The 17150-nt window shown below is 42.3% G+C and overlaps 1 protein-coding gene and 1 long non-coding RNA gene across 2 annotated transcripts in view; one reads left to right on the top strand and one right to left on the bottom strand.

The window, feature by feature from the left end:
- INSC (inscuteable homolog (Drosophila)) overlaps positions 1–17150 on the bottom strand; it is a 403168-nt gene that overhangs the window by 61408 nt on the left and 324610 nt on the right. The gene's annotated exons all lie outside the window — the stretch shown is intronic.
- LOC109299115 lies at positions 9474–15745 on the top strand. The gene is made up of 3 exons (XR_002097772.1): positions 9474–9485; positions 12974–12975; positions 15220–15745. It is a non-coding gene; the product is annotated as an uncharacterized LOC109299115 (long non-coding RNA).

Here is a 17150-nt window from a genome sequence, read left to right as displayed (position 1 = left end):
TGCCCACATCCCCCCACATCTTAGTGTCATCAGCAAATTTGAACAGGGCACTTTTTACCCCCTCATCCAAGTCACTGATGAAGATGTTGAACACTGCGAGCCCAAAGACTGAGCCCTGTGGAACCCCACTACCCACATCCCTCCAGGTCGAAAATGACCCATCCACCACCGCTCTCTGGGTGCAGTCCTTCAGCCACTTGGCGACCCATTTGGTTCTGTAGGTGTCGACACCACAGTCCCCCAGTTTCTTAATGAGAATGGAATGAAAGACAGTGTCGAAGGCCTTCCTAAAATCCAGAAAGACTACGTCCACTGCTACCCCTGCATCTAAGGATTTTGTGACCTGGTCATAGAAGGCCACCAGGTTGGTTTGACAGGACCTGCCTCTAATGAACCTGTGTTGGTTGCCCCTAAGCATAACCTCCCCCGCTGGCCCCTCGTGGACATGTGCCAGGATAATTCTCTCAAAAAAGCTTACCCAGGTTCGAGGTAAGACTAACTGGCCTATAGTTTCCAGGGTCCTCCTTCCCCCCTTTTTTGAAGATGGGAACCACCTTGGCCCTCTTCCAGTCCTCTGGCACCACACCAGACCACCACAAGTGCTTGTAAAGCCATGCTAGGGGTCCCACCTCAGCTAATTTCCTCAGTACTCTGGGGTGGAGATCACCTGGACCAGCTGATTTAAATATATCCAGTCCCTCCAAAAGTTCCCTGACTAGATCCTCACTGACCCTTGAATCAAATTGGTTTCGCACCCCATGTGTATAACAGCTTGCAGGATCTCAACCTGCATGTTTATTATGTTTCAAGGACGAAGAAAGATCACAAAAAAGAAGGCTGAGATGGTGCTTGATGCACAGAGAAAAAAACCACTTTTTTAAATGAAATGTTTTACACTGCAAGTGTTCTGAGCAAATACAGAGCTGGAAAAAAAAATGGTGAAGAAATTTTGTAAAACTTCGTACAAAATGTTCTGTGTTTTTTGCTGAATAGCCATTTTTAAGAATACTTTCAAGCTACCGTAGTTATCAGGCCCTTCATTTTCTTTCATAGCTTTACTGTTGCCCATGATTTTGCGTTTTCTTTACTGGCCCAGCACATGGAGCTAAAACATAAACAGCTTGTGTGTGTGTCTTGGAATAATGTGGTGGACACAAACCAAGGTTGAACTAATACCAGACTGGACAAGACTAGTTTGGTGTAGAGGACAGCACAAGGTTTATGCATCATTTCAGTTCCATTTAAATACTATTTTTGACCAGGGGTGAATTTCCCCCAGTTAAAGCACTACAAATGGATGTATTTATACAATTTGTACAACTGTCAAATGTAATGCCTATACATGCCCATTTCACATATCAAACAGAATTTAAATATTAGGATGAAACCAAAGGCCATTAAAACTAATGTGAATCTTTCTATAGCCTTGACAAACAAAAGGTTGTTCAAAAAGTATTTTGCAAAATCTCTAAATCAGAAGATAACTTTTAAAATAGACATTTTTCCTGCTGTGGATAGTAACTAGAAGTAGTCCTGTTTGGGAACAAAATTTTTTTTTGGCATAACATATTCCCTCAGTAACCTTTCATACTGGGTTAAATTGTCAATATGAACATAGAGGTTATTATAATCATCATCATCATGCATGGAAATAAGTAAATTCTTTACAGTCCATTGTGAATTATCACCAGTATGGGGGGTTTTTCTTGCCATGAAAGAATCCAAATTCTAGGCCACGGGCCATGAAGTTCAACACACAGGCTGCTCTCATTCATAGCAAAGTCATGTGCACATGAACAAAATAATTATTTACTATTCAGTGCTCTATCTTGACCTAAACAACGTGGCATACTGAAATCCACTAACTCTCCAAGCTCCTCCATATTAGAAGATGAAGGCTGATACAATCTATTTTGTTTCAAGGAAAATAGTTTTGCATTCCCTTGATTCCTGGCCTGTTGCTAAAAATCAGATAACCTGAACTTCCTGAGATTAAACTCCATCTCATCTTACCTTACCAATATCAATATGAACTTTACCACTTACTCCCAAAGGCCTGAAACCAAGCCTGAATAGAACAAAATATAGGTTCCCTATCGCAACACTTCATTTCACTTTTCTCACCTCTTTTAGGATGTACTACAGTCCCTCTTGGACAACCCAAATGGAAAAATCTTGGGGCTAAAACCATTTTTTTGCTCTGGTCTTGTAAACTATCTTGCGCCATGAAGTCTTGGTCCATGAGTGAGGCTTAGTCATTACCAGTAAGATCAATAATACCAAAATAGCACCAGAAGTGGGCCCCTAACTAATCTCTTTCATTCTCTTCCTATTTTCTGTTTTCCTTCCAGTGACTCCATCCTGAAGATCTTGGCTGCCACAACAAATACAATTTTATTAATAATATCAGGAGGATAGACCCTGTCAGCATGTTTATTGGATGGGCCTCTGCCAGACTCTGAATTACTAGGCCCTCCTTCACATTTGCAGCATTTGGCCATTAAGCCTTCAAAAATGTTGATAAGTTTCCCCTCAGTTTTTACTGGCATAGCTTATGTGAGTCTTGCAAAGTGCAGCCCCAGGCTGGTATTTTTGGAAAGTATAGTCTTACAGTTTTAGCCCAGGAACTAATATCCTTTGAATAGCAAGATTCAGACATTAACAAAACTCTGGATGCATTTTTTTAAAGACAAATACCTTTTAACTGCTGCCTGCTACTCTTTAAAACATCCTTTTTTTTTTCTCCCCTGTAATGAGTACAGGGATACTGTGTATAATACATTATATTTCTAATTAAGCTATTGCCTAGCATCATTTCGTTCAGACCTGCCAAGAGGCATAAATATCATTGTATCTTGCACTGTGCATCGGAGACCATCAGAGTCATACATATCATTCAGCAACAACTATGGGTGACTGGTGCGACCAGTCGGCAACCAGGAGTGGGGAGGTCCCCTGCAGCCAATATTCACTGACCGGGGGGTCCCCCACGGCCAATCGCGCTGCCCTGGAATCACGAGCAGTGCCCCCGGAACTACCAGCAGCACTTCTACTGGCCCCCCAACTCCCCAGCGGCTGCTCAGAGTGGGGACACCAGTGCTCCCGCCTCCCCGCCCTTGCCCGTTGCCTAAGTGGGGAGTGCTGGCTGTCAGAGGGTGCACCAGTGCTCTCAGGGGGTGCACATGCACCCCCGTACACCTCCTACACATCGCCACTGATTTCAACCAAGCAACAGCTGCATTTTGCCACAACTGGGTAGGGAGCCTTATTATTGCTGGACCTTGTTGTAAGGCCTCCTTCTCCTTCTGCCCTCTGTTTTCAGCATCTCTGCCTTATTCAGCTCCATCTCTGGACAAAGGGAGCAGATAACTGAAACCAGGGAAATGAGATACTTCCTGACCCTTGAATAGCATCAGAGAAGCAGACCATTATTTGACTTAAACTGTGATAGTGAAAACTGGGTGTGTCTACACAAAGTGTTTACTGTGGAGCTGCCTAATTAGCTCTACACTAAACATCTGCATCCACACATGCAGCCCTATTAATAAACCCCACAGCAGGGTAGTATTGTAAATACAAGTACTATCCTGCTACCGAGTTTTTAGTATGCAGCAACGCATGTGTAGATCCTGACCTGGCTGGCTGGGGCATGAGGGTGCTTCAGTGCAAGGGTTACCTGTTGGCTAGTCCCACACTGAAGCACCCTTGTGCCCCAACCAGCCCCTCCACAGCACATTGAGCCGGGCAGCAGCAGCCCTGGGCTGGCAGGCTGACCTCCGGTGCCCCCTGCCACCCCAGGCTGCTCTGACCCAGTTTAATGTGCTGCGGTCCTGGGCTCACACCCAAACAGTGCACCCAAGAGCAATAAACTCTGGCACAAAAAGCACCAGAGTTTATTGCTTCAAATTAATTGCATCTGTAGACATGCCCACTGAGAGATACAAAACCCAGTGCATTCTGAGGTAGAGACAACTATGTGGCCTTACTGGGATAAAGGCATACTTTTTATTCTATAGTGTGAAGGAATGTGAAACAGAGATCAAAATCTCCTGAAATCTTTAAAACTGCACAGAGTAGAAAGGCGTGGTCTAGCCCAGAGAATTCTGTTGTTCTGGCCGTATATAAATCTACTACACACAATTATCTGTGTTATGCATAGCAGTGCCCATTTGCAATCCAACAGTCTCCTTTTGAACATTTGGCTACAATCTGATTTTTTTTTAATTCTGATATTAAATCTTAAACCAATTTTAATTAAAAAGTTTTTTACTTTCTAAATAAGTTTTTTGAGTTTTCAAAAACATCTCTTAATATAGGGTCATTGGATTATCCTGACTGGCCACTTTACTATATATAAAATCTGCACTTCTCACTCTTAACTTCCAAAAACTGCTTCATGCAACTTCAGGCTATGCAAAATCACTTTCTCTTCCATTTCTCCTTCATTTCAGCATCTTCCATGGACTGTCTTTTTCTCCTGTGAGGAAAATCAATTGTGATTTAATGTGTGTACCTCAGTTACCTGTTCTTACTTGAAATATAAGTTATGTCATCCATTTAATACAAGTTGTCCTTCCTAATACCTCCTTCTACAATCCGCCTTAGGTCCTACCATGTGTGACCTCCTTTATCAAGGCAGACAAAATTCTTTGGGGAAAATTGATATCTTTTATTAGACCAACTCAGATAGTTGGAAAAATTCTTCTTTGCAAGCTTTCGGGTATAAATACCTTTTGTCAGGCTGAAGAAGCATCTGTATTTGGCATGTGCTCTTCCTGGATGGAATGAAAAGTAATAAAGCCAGAGGCTGGTCACTGTTGAGTTTGGCTTCTTTCTTTTTCATGTTGTATAGTTTTCATTTCAAATGGCAAAACTGAATATCTTTCATGTTACAGGGGTATAGGTTGTAGCTGTGTTGGTCTAAGAACATAGGCAGACAGGGTTCTTTGGGCAAATCTGATATCTTATATTAGACCAACTCAAATAGTTGGAAAAAATCTTCTTTGGAAGCTTTCAGGTATAAATACCCTTCATCAGGCTGAGGAAGTATCTGCAGTTGGTGTGAGGATTCACATGCACACAGGTCACTGCCTTGCATTCTGAAACATTATTCTCAGGTGATACATCCACCACTGTAGCATTTGTCAGCTGGACTGAGCTACGACAGATAGTCAAGGACAATTTGCTACCAGCAAACTCTGGAGATTTTCTTCATAGATTTCATAGACATTCAGGCTGGAAGGGACCCCGGAGGATCATTGAGTCCAGCTCCCTGTCCTGGGGACAGGAAGTCAGCTGGGGTCATAGGATCCCAGCAAGACTAGCATCCAAGAGTGTCTTGTAGGCGTTCAAAGTGGGTGCCTGAACTGCCTCTGGCAGCAGTCTATTCCAAACCCTGGGGACTCGGACAATAAAGAAGTTCTTATGTCCAGCCTGAATCGGTCACAGCAGAGTTTGTGACCATTCGATCTTGTCATCCTTGGGGGGCTCTGGTGAACAGACGTTCCCCCAGATCCTGATGAGCACCACTGATAAACTTGTAGGTGGCCACCAGATCACTCCTGAGCCTACGCTTTTCCAGGCTGAAGAGCCCCATGGCTCTCAACCTCTCATCATAAGGTCTGTTTTTCTGACCTCTGATCATGCATGTGGCTTCTCTACACTCTCTCAAGCTTCTCCACATCCCTTTTGAATTGTGGAGCCCAAAACTGGATGCGGCCTCATCAAGACCAAGTACAACAGGAGAATGATGTTCTGGGATTTGCTTGAGAAGCATCTATGGACACAAGCCAGCATTTTGCTCGCTTTACTAGCTGCAGCATCACACTGAAGGTTCATGTTCATCTTGTGGTCTATCATGACCCCCAATTCCCTTTCATTCATAGTGCTAGCCAGTGTAGCACTGTGAGCCTATAAGCATGGTGCAGGTTTTTCCTCCCAAGGTGGAGAACCTTGCATTTATCGGTGTTGAACACCACCAGGTTCTCATCCGCCCATTTCATGAGCCTGTCAAGATCTGCCTGGATCACTCTCCTGTCCTCCGGTGTTGATGCTTTACCCCAGAGTTTGGTGTCGTCAGCAAACTTGGCCAGTCCGCTTCTGACTCAATGTCCACATCATTGATGAAGATGTTAAACGGTATAGGCCCTAGGAAAGAGCCTTGAGGGACCCCACTGGTGACCGCACTCCAAGATGATAGGCTTCCATCAACCACCACTGTAGAGCCAATTCCCCAGCCAGTGGATCGTGGTGAGGTCGAGGCCGCAGTTAGCCAGCTTTGCCAAGAGGTGATCATGGGATACCAGATCAAAGGCTTTTTTTAAATCAAGATATACAACATCAATCTCTTCCCCCTTATCCAGGTGAAAGGTCACGTGGTCCTAAAAGGAAATGAGATTCGTCAGGCAAGACCTACCCACAACAAACCCATGCTGGGTATCCCTCAGGATATTGCCTTCAGCTAGTCTGTTAAGGATGGCCTCTTTGACAATCTTTTCCAAGACCTTCCCCAGGATAGGGGTCAGGCTGATGGGCCTGTTTGCCAGATCTACTTTCCTCACTTTCTTGAAGATAGGCGCAATTCTTGTAATGACCTTTGTTAATTTTGGCTGATCAATTTGTCTTTTCCGATATCTAAGAACTTTTCTTTCAAAAACAGATATTGTACCATTTTAAACTTACATAGGAAAATGAGGAGGATTTGGAAACATGCAAATTCATTTTAAAGAGATGGTAAATGCCTGACATAAATCCACAAAATGCAGGACCACATAGTGGTGCAGTCAGAGGCAGAGGGTCAGATTCACAGCTGTCCTGGTCTCAAGGGTCAATTAAGAGTCTTCCTGCACCAGCTGTCAGTGAAGATGAAGTCCCCAAAGAATGTCTGGACTGCTTCATCTTATATCATTGTTAAAAGACACTGAAACTGTGAGGAATCACTTGCAAAGATACCCTGACCATCCTTCCTCCTATCTCCAGCCCTACGCTGATGCTGGGATGTTGATGTTGAGCTTGGCCCCTCTGAATGAACACAGCTGGAACAATGAGCTGCAGTGCAATGATGGATTCTCTCTAAAGCATTTGTGCACACATGGCAAATGGGACTGAAGATGGGACTGAGGCTAGGGTGACTACTCATCCCTAATTGGGCAGGACAGGGTTTGGTTGGACAGGAGGGTTTGTCCTGAATTTGCAGCATCATGCAGGGATAGGGAAACAGCAGGTTTCCGCCTGCAAGGGGCTCCTGGGAGTGGGATGCCAGGGGCGCCACATGCATGTGCATGCCCTCATACATGCATGTGGCTGGGAACACAGCTAGGCAGCCTGGAGAGCAGCTTTCTGCAGTGAAGTCTATGGTGTGCAAAGCGGTATAGGGTGTGTGGGGGAGGGCAAATCAAGAGTGAAGGAGGGAGTGGAGCAGGGGCTAGGGGCACTGCCCAGCCAGGACAGTGCATGGGGCCAGGGCATGGAGTCAGACAGAGCCCTGGACAGCTCACCCAGGGAGTGGGGACCATAGTCGGGGGGCACATGCCCCTCCAGATTTATGCATGAGGCAGGGGGGGATGCAAACATGTGGCCCGCCTTTCCCTTTTGAAAAGATGCTCACCCTAAATGAGCCTGGTCTCACTAACGTATGTAACATCATCATAACTAGTGTAACAGAAGTTGAAGCTAGAGTTTCAAGGGTAAGATAAGGCATGCTTCTATGTAATTAGTCTTTGAGCAATAGTACAAACTATTTTGGCAATCTGACCCTTTTAATGGGAAAGAGGAATGGAGATCAGTGCATTGAGATTATACACAAGGGTAGATTAGATTGATTTTATATTTTGAGTTAATGCATTGCGTTTGGAAGTGATGTTTTTGTTTACACAGAAGTAATTTTTTTTAATTAATGAAGCCCCTAAGTGTTTCCTTCTGATAGGGAGATAAATGACTTGGGTCAAGAAGCAGAACTGTTCAGATAATCTAGAGTTGCAAGATGAAAACATAAATTGATAAATGAGTCACTGCAGGCCTGACTCCTGAAAGCACATAGGCATGTGCCTGAACGTTGTCCTGAATAGCAATGTGTTTTTATTTTTTTTTAAATTGAGGCCTATAGTTATGAACAGGGGAAATTTAAAAAAAACAGTCTCAGGTACCTATAAACTGAGCAGCTGTTATAATTCCAGCCTCCACTAGGTGCCACTGTTGCACAATGAAATGTCTGCATTATACTCTAGGAATTGATAAAAAGAACATACTAAATTTAGACGAATTTTCAAACTCTGTTCTGAAAGTTTCATTCACTTTCTTTCTACATGTTAATAATACCACAAGACCAGAGGCATAATAATCAGGTTCTGCACCCCTAGCAGAGGTGGTGATAGCTGCTATCTTGTACTACCCTCTACTAGGGCACCTGAGACTGGTGCCCCAATTGTCCACCCTAGTTACATACTGCACAAGGTTTTTTTAAATATGAATTTCTGCCATCCAAGATGAAAGTAACTTTGCCTGGAGTATCTGCATGTAAAGCATTGGCTAAGCCACGTTAAAAATATCCAAATTCTTAATCCTATCATGCAATATGTAGCTTCTGGTCTGGTGGATGATATAGTGCGTTTCTGATTTAATTGGGATATTTGCTCCACAATGGTCACAGGAATTATTTATGCTCATTTTTTTCTACATGATACCATCCATCATCTTTTTTCCCTTTGTGGATAATTAACATGTCATTTTTCGAAAGTAAGCTAGTGATAGTTAGTTAATTAGATGGAAGGCCAGATCTTCTTAAATAATTACAATTAGACCCATGCCTCAAATCCAGTGGACTTTAATATGTTTTAGGATTTCTTAGGGTGATGTCTTTTACAAGCTTTCAAATGTGAGACCTGAGGAAGAAAGTCTCACATTCAAAAGCTCATCTAACTTCATCCCAACTACGCAGTTGCTCCAAAAAAAGATATCACCCTAAGAAGGCCTTGCTTCTCACATAATTTATGGACCGTCATGGCTACAACACCATTTTTAAACTACTTTAATATTTTTGCTCATTCACCTAGCTTAATTCTCAATTGTTACATCTGCCTAAAGTATTTCGTATCTATAATGTCAAAACATCTATTCCTCAGCAAGCCTTTGCAGCTTTACATTAATTTAGTGCTAGTTTTATAAACTGCATTTCATTTTTTATGATTTAATAGTTCATGGATACCCAGAACTAGCTTCATTCAGGCACTTCAAGTTGGAGACCCTAAAAACTGAAGAACCCCAAATAACTGAAAATCTTGGCCAAAATACACAATATCTTTACAAGAAATCTGAAACCTGAAACCTATCATGTGATCATTTTTCATTTTCTTATTTTTATTTTTCCTATCCTTTTTGATAATTTTGCTACAAGATTTATTTTTCTATTCTAAGTAGCTCTGAACAGCTTGTAGTATACCAATACAAGATTCACATAGGGAGAATTAAAACCATGATGATATTATTATGTGGGGCTTTCACAGCTTCTCTGCTCAGTGCACATCATTTGGCATAATTGTTCTCCTAATGATACTTATAAAATGACATAAATTTCAATTTTGGGTCAGTTTCTATACATAGAGAAGCTGAGTTAAGAAGAGCTCTAAGGAGCCTCCCTCCATAATGGCTTTTTTTTATTATCTATTCCTCCTACCCCTCCCCTAACACACTTTGAGAATGACACTGGCTATTAGAAAGCCAATACTGAACCCTCGCTACTTATGTAGCACAGAACTGTCTGTCTAAAGGCTGGCCACTGGGAGATATTGCAAAGCAAAGAAATCCCTTCTGAGATTGACCTTCAGAACAATTAGATTCTCTCTTTCCCAGAGAAATCCAAATTATTTTATAGGAAACCTTTATAGTTGTAATAATTGAGTAAGTCTTTCTTATAAATGAAGATATGGATGATTCTTCCTGCATTTGGTAAATGACAGGGAAAGGATGAGAATATATCAACATGTCTGGTAGATGAGCCATGCCTCTTTTAAGGCAGAGGAGGAGCTATGGTGATGAGATGAAGAAACTCTTCAGTAGAAAGCAGAGGAACCCTATGCAATGAGCTTCACTACAACCAGCCTCCCCAAACCTGGAACAGATTACTCTATAAACACAGGACAGACGTAGCAAGAAAGCTTAAGGCTGAGTACAGACATTCAGGGAGCTTAAGTCGCATCACAAATGGCCACCCAATCTAACTGAATTTGCCTAGGTGCAGACATTACACTAGCTAGGTCAATCTAAGTACAAACTGTACAGAAGTTCAGGACAGTCAGATCAGACTAAAAATGGCGGACCGGATCTAAGTTAACCCTACCTCTGAGGTACACCTAACTTAGATCAGGTTGTCCAGTTTAGACCAATCTACCTGTCCTGAACTTTTGTCCAGTGCAACCCCAGGGCTGGGAAAGCCCAGCCACTGGCCACAGCCCTGGGGCTGAACTTTTCCTACCCCCCCCCGGCACCAGGCTATTTTTAAACCCCCAGTCCATCTCCCCCACCCCCGCCCCACAGACCAGCCAGCCAGCCCTCCACCCCTGAGCCTGCCAAACCCTTCACAAGCCACTTCCAATGACACTTTTACCAGAATTAGCCAGAGCCAGAAGCTCAGGAAGTAAGTCAAGGTGGGGGGTGGCAGGATTGTGGGAGTAGGTTCTCCAGGAAAGGTTGTTTGTCTAGGTGTGGGGGGTTGGGGAGGATCAAAATAGCCCCATGCTCCCCAAACCCCCATGGATGCTGAGAACCCCTCAATCCCCCCAAATCTTCCCACACCCCCTTACCCCCCCCTAATTCTCTGATCCCCCTATGGACCCTGCTTGCCCCTCCCAGAGCCTCTCCCCCCATTAGCCCCCCATCCCAACTTACCTTAGATCAGGTGGCAATTTTTAACTCAATCAAACCTCCCCCTAGCCTCCCCAATGTCTGTACACTAAAGTACTTCTCACTGTGAGAAACTGTTGTAACTAATGAAAGCAAAATAAATAAATAAATGAAAACCCATGTTTAGGCCAGGTGAATGTTTCTGTTGGCAAGGCTCTACTTGGGATTCACCCACAGAATAAAAAAAAAAAACCCCAGAAAACCAGGGACAATAAACAAAAGTTCAGTTCCCATGGCTGCAACAGAGTTGTGTTTCATGTCCCTCTCCTAGCTTCTCAAACTGTATAGCTTGAACCACTAAAGATCCCTGCAAAAATGGTTATTGAATGTGTGGTCCTCCATTATTGTATGTGTGGTCCTCACATCATTGTGCCAACTTACTAAATCAAACTAAAAATAGCCACAACATAGGGTAATTACTACAGCAATATTACATGTATGTGAACGTTGGCTAGGGGCCCGAGATAAACGGGAGAGGGAAGTGGTCTATGAGTCTATTTCCATGTTAATATGAACATCTACAGAACCCCAATTCTATTAATAGCCAACACTGAAAGAACAGCTCAAGATGGTCCATTTTAGCATATAAAAGGGGTTTGAAAACAGTTTCTAAGCATAAAAATGATGTTATGAAGAGGACAGAAAAATCAACTCTTCTGTATCCACAGGCAAGTAAGTAAGAACTAACAGGCTTAAATTGTCAAAACGGCAGATTTAGGTTGGATATTAGGAAGAACTTTCTAGGTACGATGGTAGTCAAATACTGGAACAGATTACCTAGAGAGCTTATGGAAGTTTACTGGAAGTTTTTAGGTGCAGGCTTCATGACTATTGGCTAAAATGGGTTAGACAGGGATGCTCCTCTTTTGAAGCAAAGGTTTGGACTAGATGAACTCCTAAAATTCCATCCAATCTTATTTTCCTACAAGAAAGCTAAAGTTGCCTGATATTTATTCCTATTTTATATACCTTACTTTTAAGTTTACCCTTTTCTGTTTTATTAAGCACATGGAACCTACCTGCCTTTTGACAATTACCTAAACTACCTTGCAAAGGGGGCACTAGTTTAATTTCAGAATTCTTTTGCTTAGAAACAGACAAACTGCCAAACAGACCTTTAACATCACCATCTCCCCTGCATATTCACTTGTTAAGCATGTCCTTTTTTATTGTTAGTTTTTATTCTCTCTGGGCACATCTACATGTTGCCCTAAGCTGACATTGTTACTGCGCTGTGCTTTAGTACTTCCTTTTGGAACTACTAAAGCATGTCGCAGTACCCATCAGTACTGTACCGTACATGCAGCGCATGGTTATTTTTAGCAGCTACTTTGCTGTCCCAGTGTGCTATAATGGGGGAGCATGCCATTACAGCAAAGTAGCTGCTGGTCATGTGTAGACACCCATGGACACTACACTGCCACAGTGCATAGCTACAGTGACATAGCATCATGTGTAGATGAGCCCTCTGTCTCTATCTCTCTCATTGTACATCATTTTCCTGATAAGTGATTCCAATTAGAAATGAAGACAGAACTAAATAAGTTCTAGTTCAATTAAAAAGCATTGCAGGCTGTGATGCTGCAGTCTAAGTTTATACGTACAAGTCACTAGGTATAAGAGAGATTCCTGCTTTTCTGTTCAAGACCTACTTTGAGTAACTTTTCATAATATGAATGAAAGACTGCACATTGTTTTAAAACACTGACACAAGGAGATGCAAGGAAAGGACTGTCAAATTCTTCCAGCCAAAGCTTCTGGCCTATTTTCAGTTACTCTCCTGTAGTGATGCTGACACTAGTATGTTTTAACCCTTCTCAGGAATAACAACATCAAGGTATTTGTGCTCGCAGTTTCAAAGCTAAATCAAAGTAGGCAACATACCCATCCTGAGCATGGGCAAGAGATGGAGCTTGGGACATTGTACTTTCAGTTACACTGTTGCAGGTGTCTTCTACCTTCAGAGAGGTCAGAGAAAGGGTTCTGCTCCTTCTTCTATGGACTGAAGTTAAGAGATAAGATCCTGGATGCATCTTCACTCTCCTACTTCCAAGTTGATCCAGAGAAAGGCTATCAGCAGTGTCGTGGCATGCCCCCCCCCCCCCCCCTTTCTTGCCCGGGAGTGAACGCACCAGCGAGAGCTGCCCTCCTTCCATCCCTGCACCTCCCCAAACAAGCTGCTCAAGGATCCATCCCTCACCCTGTCCCAGTTGGGCAGCACCTGTTGGCGCCCCTTCACTTCAACGTCCAGGGCAGTCGCTCCACTTGCCCATCCCCACCCCACCTTGCTACAGCACTGGCTCTCAGACATTTAGAGATCTACTTCTATTGTAATTCTTCACTCCAACCCAAGCCTTAAGATATGACATAACAATGACAATGCAATTCAGATAATATTTGTACACGAAGACTGCAACTTGGTGGTGTTTCCACCAAGCCTCAAACAAAAAATACACGTTTACTAAAAAATAAAAATAAATAAATAAAAAGCCCATTCTGAGATCCACTTTGTTACCAAAGCACATTTTAAAATGCTTAAACTTTCAGCTGGAGTCTCCTGCTCAAACCTGTCTACTTTTAAGGTTGCAAAGCTTCCTTCTCCATCTCCATCTTCTTTCATCATCTTCTTCTAGAAGGCTACTTCCATCTCTTATTTTGAAGGCCAGTGACCCACATCACATCTAAGCCTAATGTCAGCTCTAATGAATCTGTCAAGGTTTAACTACTAAGGATGCAGAGGTGAAAGGTGGTAGCAGCAGAAAACCTGTTGCAGACAGTTAACTATTATCCAAAAAATACAGAACCCTTTCCCTCCAATTGCCCCTTACCCCTAAAAATTCAAATGATGACAGAAAGGCAGGCTGATTGGAATCCAGAGGTAGGCTCACTAAAAAGAAAAAATAAAGACAGAGAACACTGATAAGGAAAGTCCAGTCAAAGAACTGCTGTATGAGGCTGAAATAATAGTCAGGCCAGCAATACATGTCAAAATATATGTCTGTCCAAATGCTTAGCTTCTTGCAAAACTAACAATACTATTATTTATTGTTATTTAAAAAAAAAAGGTTTCTGTACTGTGAGGTGTTTTTGCAGAAGCTCTTAAAACCATTAAAGTTTTAGTATAAATGAGGCAGTGTTGAGTGGTTTCCTGTAAACAACCGATCTGAACAAGGATAAGGCTGCAGCACCTAAACAGGGCTCTATGCCATTATCTATACATTAACTTAAGATGCTTTGAAAATAGGATGTTGTGCATATCACAATGGTTAGCAGGTTCTCAAATTGATTGCCATTGCTATTCCTTTGCAATGAACTATAATAAAACTCCAAGTCTCAATGCAAGAAATAGCAATTGGCACAAATTCCACAGCTGGCACTAAGAAAGAAGAAAAGCACTGAAATAACTTTCCATTTGTATTGCACTACAGAAGCAAAGATATCAAAGGGTTTTACAAACATGCATGAAATGAGCTGCATAACACCTCTATTAAAGAAATTAAGTAGTAGTACTCAGTATTAGAGGTGCTAGAAAAGAAAATGAAGAAGGTAGGAGAGCTAGAAAAGAAAATGAAGAAGGTAGGAGAGCTAAATAGGAGTATGAAAAAGTAATTGAGAAAAATAAATATTTTTTCTGGCGGAAATGAAAACATCTACATTTTGGCAAGAGTTGTGTGAAACAAAAAAAGTTTGTTTTTTTAAGATTTTACCAAAAAAAGCATTTTTTTTCCTTCCCAGTCCCCCTGAGCAATAAGATTACAATTTGTCTATAATTTGGGGTGCCCCAGCTTTGGAGAACTAAGACCACATTTGCCAAGGTGCCTGACACCTGCAAGTCCAACTGACACCAGCTGAAACTGCAGGAGCAGTAGAAAGTCTCTCCACACTAAATTCTACCTGGTGGCAAGCCTCTCATTGAGCCATGATGACAGCATGTGCAAAAACTGTTCAAGTTCTGCTGGCAGGAATGGCTTGTTATTCCTACTTTGAATTTAAAGTAGGAGAAAAAGGGTCAATAAAACAAGGAGATTAGGAAAAACAGGGCTTGGAAGATAGCCAAGCTCACCGAAACAGCATGGCTGATTTATGTTGTCTTACTGGTTTTCAGCTACCAATATAGCCAAACCCCAAGAAAGGGATGAGTCTGGATACTAACACAGGGTCTGGGAGATCTGGTGAGAAAGGATTGGCCTCAAGATTCCTGCTCTTAGTCTCACTAGTCATTCCCAGGTCAAATTTAAATTGCAACTTTGCTTGGCTGCTTTTGTTCTCACTCTGCCTTCATGTAAGACTGGAACTGCCCCATTTGCAGATAAGGCAGTACAGGTTTCCCTTGCCAACCACGGTTTTGCCAACCCCAGTTTTGAGTATCCACATTTAATATTCTATACACCATTTTGGCTACCAAGGTATACAGTTTTGAGTAGCCACAGTTTTCCATGGCCACACATCAGCCCGTCACCTGCTATTTTTCCCATAAGACTTTTGTCTTGCCAACCACAGGAACTTTCAGGAACCCAACCCCAATGGTTGGCGAGGGAAACCTGTAGGTGAAAGCACATATGCTTCAGCATATGAAAGCACATATATTCCAACTCATGTTTCCTGGAAGGAGCAATGGAAACCCGCTGGAAGTAGACACAGTTATATTCTATTTTTGCATTCAATACAACTGTAAATTTAGTTTTATATTACTGAGATGTTACTCCAGTATGTAACAAAGTACATGTAAGGGCAGAAGATTCTTATAAGTGACAGCTGTGAAAAAAATCTTTAGAAAAAGAATTTTCTAAAGAATTCTTAGATAATTTTTTAATTCTTTAGAAAAAAGAGTTTTAAAGATCCGGAGAGATAAAAGCATGCACACAAGAATGGATGCCACGAAAATATATAAAGAGATAGAGATTTACAAGAACAAAACACAGAACTAAAGCTAAAAAAGAATAGGACTTGGCTGTATGAGAAAGAACAATAGATCCTAATGTAGAAACACAAGTCTTAGATTTTCGTCTCTCCACAATACTGTAAGCCCCATTCTTGTAATCAGAGCCATATGGTTATATTCTTCCATCCACGAAAAGATGCAATTAAATCAGCAAAATTCTGTGGGCACAAGTGTCTGCCCACACAGATTTGACTGTGAGATCCAGACATAAAACTGTCTCTGCTTATGTCCCAAGACTGCTCAAATGAGTCACAACCCTGAATCACAAATCAGCCAAAGGACTCCTCAGTAGCCTTCTGGGTTTGATTCCAGCACTGAATCAATTGGAAGAAGGCAATTAAATGCATCTGTCAGTATGAATAAGTATTTTAAATACTCCCCCTTCCTCATACCATATACTCCTCATTGCAGTTGACTATTAACACTTTAAATATGTGTATGCTGGACATTTATATGTATCTCATTACAAATATGCATATCTAGTCAATGTTATATACCATGCAGTCCCTTGACAAATGAGGAGCATAAAAATTAGAATTAAGAGATCAGATCTCACTGATCTCTCCATCTTCCTCCTCTTCCTTGTTTCTTCTCTTCATGCACATTGGGGCAGGCAAGGGATGTTTGATCCTGGTGCTCTAAATATCCCTCTTCCTGCACTTGTTAAAGTGACTCCATTGATTTTTATTTGTAACTCACACACAAAATGTACAAGCATTTTGTACTGCAAACTGTTCTAGTCTTATGTTGCTGTAAAATAGTTTTGGTTTGAATATGACCAGGTTAAATACGTGTTTGCTCTGCTGTATCTTGGCTGTTTCTTATCTGAAAAGAAACGTGCAAGCACGTAGGCAGGAAACTGCCTTCTGTTTAGACCTTTTGCCTAGAACCATCTTTCTGTTTACTGTAAACAAGAAAACCTGGCTTCTTGTCACGTAAGCAGGAGGAAAGCAGACCCCTAGCCTAACTGGCTTACTGGACAGCGTTCTTTTTTTCAAATTAATTTAAGAGACATAAAACTAGAAGCCTGGTGACCCCTGATTGGATACATGGGGTGATGTCACCCCAGGGACATAGGAAAAGGGCGCTGGAGGGGGCTGGGGGGAACCCTAGGGAGGGACCCAGCCAGAGGAACCAGTGTAAAGGGGAACTCTCAGCTGAACCTATCAGTAGTTCAGGCCCAGGAACCAGCCTAGGCCTGGCTCCCCTTCTCCTGAGTTCTTTTGCAGTTTTTGCCCCAGCTGGAGCTGTGGGATTTGGGACTAGGAACTTGGGGGTGCAGTCCCCCCCCCCCCCCCCCATATGGAACTGG

The sequence above is a fragment of the Gavialis gangeticus genome, unplaced genomic scaffold, assembly GCF_001723915.1.
Source record: "Gavialis gangeticus isolate Ggan-Ray unplaced genomic scaffold, GavGan_comp1, whole genome shotgun sequence".
Lineage (NCBI taxonomy): Eukaryota > Metazoa > Chordata > Crocodylia > Gavialidae > Gavialis > Gavialis gangeticus.
The sequence above is the reverse complement of the archived record's forward strand: the minus strand, read 5'-3'. Positions and strand labels throughout refer to the sequence as shown.